Below are 10,920 nucleotides of genomic sequence, written 5' to 3'. Positions count from 1 at the left end.
TGGGCGCCTAAACACCCATGCGCTCGGACGAAATCTATCCCGCCCACATTTGGGACTCCTGAGATTACTGTCCTACCCACAACCTGCAATATGTCTGAAATTTTAGATGGGGGCAAAGTTTCTAAACTGCAAGGGTGTCTCAAACTAAAACATTGTTCCCCCTTAGTTCCTCGCATCCCTCCGTTTCCCCATTCATACTCTGTGGGAGCCAAAACGCCCTCTCCACCAGCCGCGAAACCCCAGCCTCCTCCGTCTTGCACCCCATAGCGCCCAATCCATCGCCGCCCTCCAACATCACAGTGGAGCCGTTACCCCGAAGTCGCCGTCCAACGCAACCGCAGCCGCAACCGCAACGTCCTCAAGGACTTAGCAGCTGAAGCCCAGGCAGAGCTGCCTCCACGACGTCAATGCCGGCGTGCGCCGTACCAGAACCACTCCGACCACGCCGTCCTGCGCCTCACTGATGTCGCTCCACTGTCGCAACCGTCCACCGCACCGGAGCTATTCCCGCTATGTCGTCGTTCGCCGCCTCGAATCTGGTTCCCCGCCGCCGACAGACGGCCACCGCACCACACTCAACAACATGACCATGGGTTCTTCCAAGGCTCCACCATCGTCCACAACTTCTCGTTTCCAACGAACCACAAGAAGATCATTGGTAAAATAGAAGGAGGACACAGCACTGCCAGCAGAAAGAGGTATTCCTCTTCCCTTATTCGTGCAAATCCTATGTCTCTGCTCACACCGTATTCATCCCACGATATAGACTAGTTGAGCACTTCTTACCGCATCTTCTTCGTGATACTAAATGCACAAGGTTTCCTCCCTTTACTATCTCACCTTTCCTAGAGGTTAGTAGCCCGCCTGGATTTCAATTCAGGGTCAGTCGAACCGCAACTAAAATAAGCAGCACCCGCTTAGGCGCGCGGAGCACCTAGTCCGCATGTTCGCCGGGGAAGCGGCGCATCGGTGTCTATCATAGGGGTGTGGGGTGCAGGAGCTGCTTGCGCCCGATCTGGAGGTTGGCGGGGCTTGAATGGATGGCCGGGGGCGGTGCCAAGCACGGCGGTGCGGTGAGGTCGAGGGGAGGGCGCATGCAGGGGACTGGGCCGGTGGTCGCTGGCATTTCGAGGAAGATCGTCAACACTGACTGGCTAGAGGTACATGAAGGCAATCTGCCCGTTCTTTGTACATCGGACGTTGCAGAAAAAATGGACTGACCTATTTGTTTTCAGTCGACTGTTATTTTCATAGAATCCTGTAGTAATATAGTGTGCCATGCATGTTGTAGAGCTATCATATGTTGAAACTACAAGTGCTACATGGGTGATTTTGGTAATTAACGTCAACATATCTCTTGTTGGACTAATACTCTTACCTAGTATGTTTCAGATAAGTTCAACAATGGAGTGGCATGGACTAGAGGATGTGGAACCCCTTCAAAATTCTAAGGACAAAGGATTGTCTCAAGCTCAAAGCACAAGACTCTACATTTTACTTTTAGTGATCCAAGGTCACATTGAGCCAATAGGAAAGCCAATACTATTAAGAGGGGATGAGGTGTTGCTTAATGGCTTGCTTGCTCAAAGTGCTTAGTGATATGCTCCAAAGCCCTCAACCATTTTCTCACATCCAAATATGTCCCAAACCAAAAGTCAAACTCGGCTCCACCAAATCTTTCTATGCGGCGCCACCGAGTTCAGTTGACATAGCCACTGTCAGAAACCCTAGTCTTTTCGGTCTCACTGATAGGGATCTCAAACTCATCGAGATGGGATTGTAATCTCTCTATTTCCCTTCATAAAGTTTCGGTCAAACCGAGATGAGCGATCGATCCCACCGAGATTGCAATGCAAACTCTCTGTTTCCCTTTCATAACGTTTCGATCCAACCGAGATGAGTGAATCGGTCCCACCGAGTTGTCTGACCAACTCTCTGTTTGTCTATTACCAAAATAGGTCTCACCGAGTTTATGTAATCAGTCGCACCGAGATTACGTTATGCCCTAACCCTAATGACATTGGTACCACCGAGTTGACATGTCGGTCCCACCGAAATGCCTAACGGTCACATTATGAACTAAATCGGTCTGACCGAGTTTCACGATTGGGTCCCACCAAGTTTGGTAAGTTGTGTGTAACGGTTAGATTTTGCGTGGAGGCTATATATACCCCTCCACCCACTCTTCATTCGTGGAGAGAGCCATCAGAACATGCCTACACTTCCAACATACATTTTCTGAGAGAGAACCACCTACACTTGTGTTGAGGTCAAGATATTCCATTCCTACCACATGAATCTTGATCTCTAGCCTTCCCCAAGTTGCTTTCCACCCAAATATTCTTTCAACCAAATCCATATCCTGTGAGAGAGAGTTGAGTGTTGGGGAGACTATCATTTGAATCACAAGAGAAAGGAGTTCATCATCAACACACCATCTATTACCTTTTGGAGAGTGGTGTCTCCTAGATTGGTTAGGTGTCACTTGGGAGCCTCCGTCAAGATTGTGGAGATGAACCAAGAAGTTTGTAAGGGCAAGGAGATCGCCTACTTCGTGAAGATCTACCCTAGTGAGGCAAGTCCTTCATGGGCGACGACCATGGTGGGATAGATAAGGTTGCTTATTCGTGGACCCTTCGTGGGTGGAGCCCTCTGTGGACTCGCGCAACCGTTACCCTTCGTGGGTTGAAGTCTCCATCAACGTGGATGTACGATAGCACCACCTAACGGAACCATGCCAAAAACATCCGTGTCTCAAATTGCGTTTGCACACTCCAATCCCATCCCTTTACTTTCTTGCAAGTTGCATGCTTTACTTTCCGCTGCTCATATACTCTTTGCATGCTTGCTTGATTTGTATTGTGAATTGTTAAACTTGTGACAAAACTCCACTTCAACTTGAAGAGATTAAAAACTGCCAACTTTGTCTGTTGAGTGTCTATTCACCCCATCTAGACCCTTCTTCTTGATCCTTTCAATTGGTATCAGAGCATTGGTCTCCATTGCCTTGGTTTAATCACCATTGGAGGAAGATGGATGAGTCTACTTTGGGGAGTCTTAGACATAGAGTGCCTATACTTGATGGAGAGTATTTTAATGAGTGGAAAAATGAGATGGTTGTGATTTTCAATGAATATTATTTGAACAAGTACATTACTAGTCCTTGTGCACCTCATGTTGATCCTATGCATCCTACCCTTGATGAGTCCATTGACATGATTCGCAATTTTAGAACTATTAATCTTATCAGAGGTTTGCCTACAAACTTGATTGGTTGCTTGCCTACACTTGAATGTGCCTACACATTATGGAAATTTCTTGAGGAACGTTTTCCAAATTATTCCTTGCAAAATCTTGATGAAATTCTTCATAAGTCTATTGCCTTGTGTAAGATGAATTCCAATGATCCTAAGTTTGGTGATTGTTTATTTGAGCTTACAAATCTTATGCATGCCAAAGGAGAGGTTGAAATCATTACTGATAATATTTACGAAGCTATTAGAATTCATAAAGCTGACTATTATCAAAATCACTTTTCTAACGAATCACCCTCTCTAGGAATTGATCCACCACATGACGATGTTGAATATGGATACTATGATGAGAATGATGATAGTGACTTTGATCTTGATGATGCAATCAGACACTTTGGTCTTATGGCAAATCTTCGGGGATACATGGTAGGAGGAAAGTAATGGGTCCTTGACAGTGGATGTACCGATCACATGACTGGAGATAAAGATATGTTTGGTGAGCTTGCTGAAAATGACGGCCCTTGAAAGTATGTCACTTTTGGTGATAACTAAAAGGGTAAGGTGGTTGGCCTCGGTAAGGTGGCCATCTCACATTGTAGCTCCATACAAAATGTCATGCTCGTTGAATCTCTTGTCTAAAATATGCTTTCTGTTTCTAGACTAGCTGACTTTGGTTTAGATGTCCTTTTTACCGAAGTAGATTGCCAAGTGTTTCGTAGATATAATCATAAAATGGTCTTTACCGGTATAACCAAAGGTGATCTATACATTGTTGATTTCACTAAAAAGGCTCAACCTAGAACTTGCTTAATTGCTAAATCTTCTAAAGGTTGGTTGTGGCATAGATGATTAGGTCATGTGGGCATGCGACACCTTGACAAGCTTATTAAACGTAATCATATCCTTGGCCTTAATAATGTCATATTTGGTAAGGATAGACTTTGCAGCGCTTGTCAAGCAGGTAAACATGTTGGAGGAAGGCATCCCGTGAAGAACATCATGACCACAAGGAGGCTGCTCGAGCTACTTCACATGGATCTCTTTGGTCCCAACGCCTACAAAAGTCTCGGTGGAAATTCTTTTGGTGTAGTTATAGTTGATGATTTTTCAAGATTTACGTGGGTGTTCTTTCTTGATGATAAATCGCAGGTCCAAAAGATCTTCAAAAACTTTGCTAGGAAGGCCCAAAATCAATTTGAAGTGAAGATCAAGAAGGTTCGCACCGGCAACGGAACGGAGTTCAAGAACGCAAATGTGGAAACCTTTCTTGAAGAAGAAGGGATTTCACATGAGTTCTCGGCTAAGTACACACCTCAACAAAATGGATTTGTTGAGAGGAAGAACCGGACGCTCATCGAAATGGTGAGAATGATTCTTGATGAGTACAAGATGCCAAAGCACTTTTGGGTGGAAGCGGTTCAGACAGCTTGTCATGCAACAAATTGCTTGTATCTTCACAAGCTACTCGGCAAGACGACATACGAGCTCCTCACCGGTAGCAAACCCCAAGTTGGATACTTTCGAGTATTCGGCTCAAAGTGCTACATTCTTGATAAGCATTGTCGTTCTAAATTTGATCCTAAATCTCATGAAGGTTTCCTACTTGGTTATGGCTCAAACTCTCACACTTACCATGTCTACAACAATTTCACCCGAAAGGTTGAAGAGACGGTAGATGTGAAGTTTGATGAATCTAAAGGCTCTCAAGTAGAGCAATTGCAAATTGATGTAGGAGACAAAGATCCTTCAGAAGCAATCCAAGACTTGTCTATTGGCAACGTTCGTCCAACGGAGGTGAAGGAGAGTACCTCGTCTGTCTAAGTGGAAGCCTCTACCTCACGACAAGGTGAACCAAGAGTTGATATGCAAGCATCCACAAGCGGGACACACCAAGATGAAGAAAACAAGGAAGTACACCAAGATGAACCACATCAACATCCTTCTCCACCACGATGAGAGAACGACATTGTCAACAACGATGAAGGCCAAGAAGAAGAACAAGATGATGAAGAAGATGTTCCACCCCGATCAAAGCAAAAGCTCTCACGAGTTTGAGCAAGAGTTTCTAGAGACCATCCCGTCGAGCCAATTTACAATGATATCCAAACTGGAACAATTACATGCTCTAAATCTCATTTTGTTAACTTTTGTGAACATTATTCATTCATCTCTAGCTTTGAACATATGAAGGTTGAAGAAGCATTGGAAGATCCGGATTGGATAAACGCCATGCACGTAGTACTACACAACTTTGAGAGAAACGAAGTGTGGACATTGGTCGAGAAGCCCGACAACAACCACAACATCATCAGTACCAAATGGGTGTTTCGCAACAAGCAAGGTGAAGATGGACAAGTAGTTCGCAACAAAGCACGTCTCGTCGCCTAAGGCTACACTCAAGTCGAAGGTATGGACAATGGTGAGACATATGCCCCCATTGCTAGACTTGAGTCCATTTGCATCTTACTTGCCTATGCTAATCACCATGATATCACCTTATACCAAATGGACATTAAAAGTGCTTTTCTAAATGGTGAAATAGAGGAGGAAGTTTATGTTAAGCAACCTCCTGGCTTTGTCAATCCTAAGAAACCTAATCATGTTTACAAACTTCACAAAGCTCTTTATGGTCTTAAACAAGCTCCTAGAGCATGGTATAAATGCTTGACCAAGTTCCTTATTGAAAAAGGCTTTGAGATTGGTAAAACTGATTCTACTCTTCACTAAAAGGGTTAATGGAGAATTATTTTTGTGCCAAATTTATGTCGATGGTATTATATTTGGATCAACTAACCCTCATTTTAGTGAGAAGTTTGGGAAGCTAATGTCGGAGAAGTTTGAGATGTCTATGATGAGTGAACTCAAGTTCTTTCTTGGTTTGCAAATCAAGCAAACTAAGGAAGGCACCTTTGTCTCCCAAACAAAGTACACCAAAGACTTGTTCAAGAAGTTCAATATGCAAGAATGCAAAGGTATGAGTACACCCATGCCTACTAGTGGACATCTTGACTTGACTAAGGACGGTGAACCCATTGATCAAAAAGTTTATCCCTCTATGATTGGTTCATTGTTATATCTATGTGCCTCTCGTCTCGATATTATGCTAAGTGTGTGCATGTGTGCACAATTTCAAGCGGCCCCTAAAGAATGTCATCTTAAGACTGTGAAAAGGATAGTGAGATACGTAATTCATACACCAAACTTTGGCATTTGGTATCCAAAAAGGGCCTCTTTTAATCTTGTTGGCTACTCCGACTCGGACTATGCTGGAGACAAGGTTGATAGAAAGTCCACTTCGGTTACTTGTCAATTTCTTGGTAGATCTCTTGTATCTTGGTCCTCCAAGAAACAAAACTCGGGATCCTTATCCACTGCCGAAGCGGAATACATTGCCTCTGGGTCATGTTGTGCTCAATTACTTTGGATGGCCCAAACTCTTAACGATTATGGTATATATGTGAAACATGTTCCTTTGCTTTGTGACAATGAAAGTGCTGTTAAGATTGCTCACAATCATGTGCAACACTCTCGAACTAAGAATATTGAAGTTCGCCATCATTACATTTGAGATCATGTTGCTAAGGGTGACATTAACCTTAAGCATGTTCGTACTGAAAAAAATTGGCCGATATTTTCACTAAGACACTTCCTGAGAAAGTTTTTTGCAGGTTAAGAGGTGAATTGAACATCATTGATGCTTCAAACTTGGAGTAGGAACTCCATTTGGATAGATGCAAGACAAGAGCCTATGACTATTCCATGATATTTCTCTTATGATGATAATCATATCTCTTGTATATATTTGGACCCTTGCATGCTATCTAACCATTGTAGGTACTTGTATGGATTTAAATCTATGAGATTGCAACTCACTCACATCTTGACTAATCTCTACATCACCAAGTCTCCACTTTACGGTGGTTGAAGACAAGGAAGCACGAAACCCTTCAAACATATCCTTCGACAAATTCTATATTAAGTTTCATGATTGTCATTTTGGATGCACAAGTGCTCTTTCTTTCAATAGTAAATCATGTAGGTAGATGAACTCAAAATCCAAGTGGAGCTCCCAACTCTTGATGAGCTACATCAATCTTGAGCAACCCACACAAGTACAACTACATGATCAAGATCAACACCACCACCCAAGGTATGTTATTCCATCTTAGAGAAGGTTTACTCCAAGACATGAGTCAAAGCAACTCATCCAGATGTGAATACATCAAAATGCCTAAATGAAAAATGGTAACCCCATTTTGAGGTTAAACGATGAGTATGACCTATGATCAAGTGATCTCACTTGACTCCTAAATCAATATACTCTAACATAGGTGACTTTGTCGCCGAGCAATTCTAGATGAAGTTTTCTTGTGTTCTTTTCTGTGCTCTTGCATTTGTCTCATGCATATTTGTTTCCCCTTTCAAAAAAAAACTTCATCTAGATTTCTTTTCTGATTCTTTAGTTCTGCATTCCCTGCATCTAATTCCTTGCAAATCCTTGTGAGATCTTACTTGTCTAGTGAGCTGAGGTGACAAGTGTTTTCTCTGTGATGAACTCGGTCACACCGGTTTTTTGTTTTCGGTCCAACCGAATTCTTTCGGTCCAACCGAAGCACACAACTCGGTGCCACCGATTTCACTGCAGAAAAGACATCTTGCTACTTGTTCCTACATCTTTTTTAATCCAGCTCCACTCAATGATTCTTGTCCTCTACCAGAATCACATTCGACTTGGTGCTTTGTTCTGTGACTCAAGGACCAAACCCATTTGCAACAAAAATCCAGAAGAACCATTCTTGGAAATTGATGTCAAAGGGGTAGAGAGTGATCACATCAAAGCTTAATCATTTCTATAGGGGGAGAAAATACTCAGGGGGAGAGAGTTCTTCTACAAGGAGACAGAAGTATCACTTCAAAAGACCCCAGATGCTTGGTGTTCAAGAGGAGAGAAGTCACATGTCTTTAAGAGGGGAAAGACATGTTCATATTTGTTTGTTTGCATTAGCTCTGTTTATTTTCTTTGCTATGATTGCTCTGATTTTTTGTTCCCTATCTTCTCCCAGTATCCCATGCTAGATTCAGGGGGAGCAAGACATCTAAGGGAAGAAAATCCTTGAATTCATTGCACATCTTTACCTTTGGGGTACTCAGTACTCACTCTCTACATGTCATCCCAGTCTTGGTAATCTTGTGGTTTCTTTTGTTTGCTCTGGCTAGTAGGTGTATCTATGTTATCTAACCTTATTTACACAGTTTCGTTCCCTCCTAAGCCAACTCAAGACCACAAGGTAAGTATATGCATCACAGACATGTTTATGAGGATCTCTTGCTGATGTACATACTGTTTGCAAGAAGGACTCATGAGCATGGAGGTGCATTTCCTATATTCACATCATTTGCTCTGATGCATATAGCGAAGATACATGTAACATATTGCTTACTGTGTCATGTTTATGCATTCACATGCTCCTATATTCCATATTTACATGATTTCATACATGTAGGGGGAGCCTATGCATGTTATATGTCTTTCCAAAGCTTTACTTGTTATTCTCTATATATTTATCTAACGCTTGGATGCATGTTGTCATCAATTACCAAAAAGGGGGAGATTGAAAGCACAAGTGCTCCCTGGGTGATGTTGGTAATTAATGTCAACATATCTCTTGTTGGACTAATACTTTTACCTAGTATGTTTCAGATAAGTTCAACAATAGAGTGGCATGGACTAGAGGATGTGGAACCCCTTCAAAATGCTAAGGACAAAGGAATGGCTCAAGCTCAAAGCACAAGACTCTACATTTTACTTCTAGTGATCCAATATCACATTGAGTCCATAGGCAAGCCAATACTATTAAGAGGGGATGAGGTGTTGCTTAATGGCTTGGTTGCTCAAAGTGCTTAGTGATATCACTACAACATGACAAAGCTTAAGTAACATAGTGTTGTGTTACTATAGGCCCAAAATAGTGTTACTAGAACACATAGTAACACATTTTGGAATGTGTTCCATTAGACCGTGTTACTAAGTGGTGTCACTGTCACACATAGTAATTGTTACCATATCTTAAAAATTGTGTTACAATACGTTATAGTAACATGCATATTATGTGTTACCCAAACGCGTTGGTAACACATTTTGGTTAGTATAGTAACACACATTTTGTAGCCATAGAACATTGTGGTAACATGTTTTTGTAAGTACAGTAACACAACTTGTAACATAATATTCAAATATCATAACACAACAATGGTAACACATTTTGTAACTATAGTAACACTACTACACTAGTATGGCAACAAAATTAATATATTTTTTATTTATTAACCACAAAAGTTGATAGCCATTTTATGGAATATACATTTATTTAATAAAATCACTACAACTGCTCAAATAGTTAATTATTCTATTATGATGCTTGGCGCCACTAAAATGATAAGAAAAATTGAAGCACGACACATACACACATTGAAAATATCAAGGTATTTATTATGAATATACATGAGTGTAGGATACATATGCATTACAATAAATAAATACCAATGTTATTGGTTGAACAACATATCATTCATATCAATTTTACAATAGAGGACACGTCTATGGACAATATTACACCATAGCATTTGCATCAACTCGACCAAAGAAAAAAATGTTCTAAATGGTATTACATTTTTCAATCTATCAATGTAAAGTATGGGTATTGCTAGGTAAAATCCTCCAATTATATTTGTTTCATCCAACCGAAGAATTCAGCTCCACCTCAATTATGCTTCTTTCGAATCTGCAAAAGATAAATAGACCTTATAGATTAAATATACACAAATATAATTTTGAGATATGGAAGAAAAGACTCCAACTTTAAAAGCTGAAGGTCGGGCAATTAAGTATCCTAAAGTAAAAGCATCATCAATTCTCTTGCAATCAAAAACTTACCTTACTAACTCCTCATTATCCAAAACAGGTTCATCTAAGTACACAAGTGCAGAATCGGCACCTAATTAAATATCACCAACCTTAGTTTCTAGAAAAATACTCCGAATAGTAGCATATGCAGCATTTCGCTGGTTTGGATATGTTAAAGTCTTTAAAGCTACTTTGGATGCAACCTATAAGATGATCAATATTATTATTCAACGACAATGATAACATAATTTGCATGAACAATATTTCGGATACACATGGCCATAGTTCGGGAAGACTATCATGACCATTCACTTCCTTAGAGATACACATTCAGGCTGCAAGTGGGACTAATGGAGGAATACCCACACCAGCAAGCATGTGTTATGCGGGTGTTTGTGGGCAGCCTACAATCAACCTTGTTGCGTCTGCTTGCCCAAATAACCCCATTTAATCCCACATAGTAGTAAACTGCCACACTATTGTATTAAGCTATTGCAGTAAACTGATGTGTGGCAAGCAACCACAAAAAAAGAGTTGAGACAATTCTACTTAGCTCTTGTACAAATCAAGACTAACTTGTTGTATCTGGACAGTAGTTGAACAAAGCAACACAAACAACTGTCAATCAGGTCGCTACATGAGCAAGCATATGCAAAGTGACGCCCAGTGAAAAAAGTTAGAGTGGTTGAGCAAAGCATCATCATACTATTGAGAAATCGGGAGCAGAGCATCTATGTTGTGCTTGTGTTGTGCTGTATGTGT

At 41.3% G+C, this 10,920-nt stretch overlaps 1 long non-coding RNA gene across 1 annotated transcript; it reads right to left on the bottom strand.

Moving 5' to 3' along the window:
- Positions 1-9,723: 9,723 nt before the first annotated feature.
- LOC123172418 (uncharacterized) lies at positions 9,724-10,910 on the bottom strand. The gene is made up of 2 exons (XR_006485590.1): positions 10,189-10,910; positions 9,724-10,036 (listed from the first exon to the last, which is right to left on the bottom strand). It is a non-coding gene; the product is annotated as an uncharacterized lncRNA (long non-coding RNA).
- Positions 10,911-10,920: the final 10 nt, after the last annotated feature.

This window comes from Triticum aestivum, unplaced genomic scaffold (assembly GCF_018294505.1).
Source record: "Triticum aestivum cultivar Chinese Spring unplaced genomic scaffold, IWGSC CS RefSeq v2.1 scaffold200556, whole genome shotgun sequence".
Lineage (NCBI taxonomy): Eukaryota > Viridiplantae > Streptophyta > Magnoliopsida > Poales > Poaceae > Triticum > Triticum aestivum.
The sequence above is the reverse complement of the archived record's forward strand: the minus strand, read 5'-3'. Positions and strand labels throughout refer to the sequence as shown.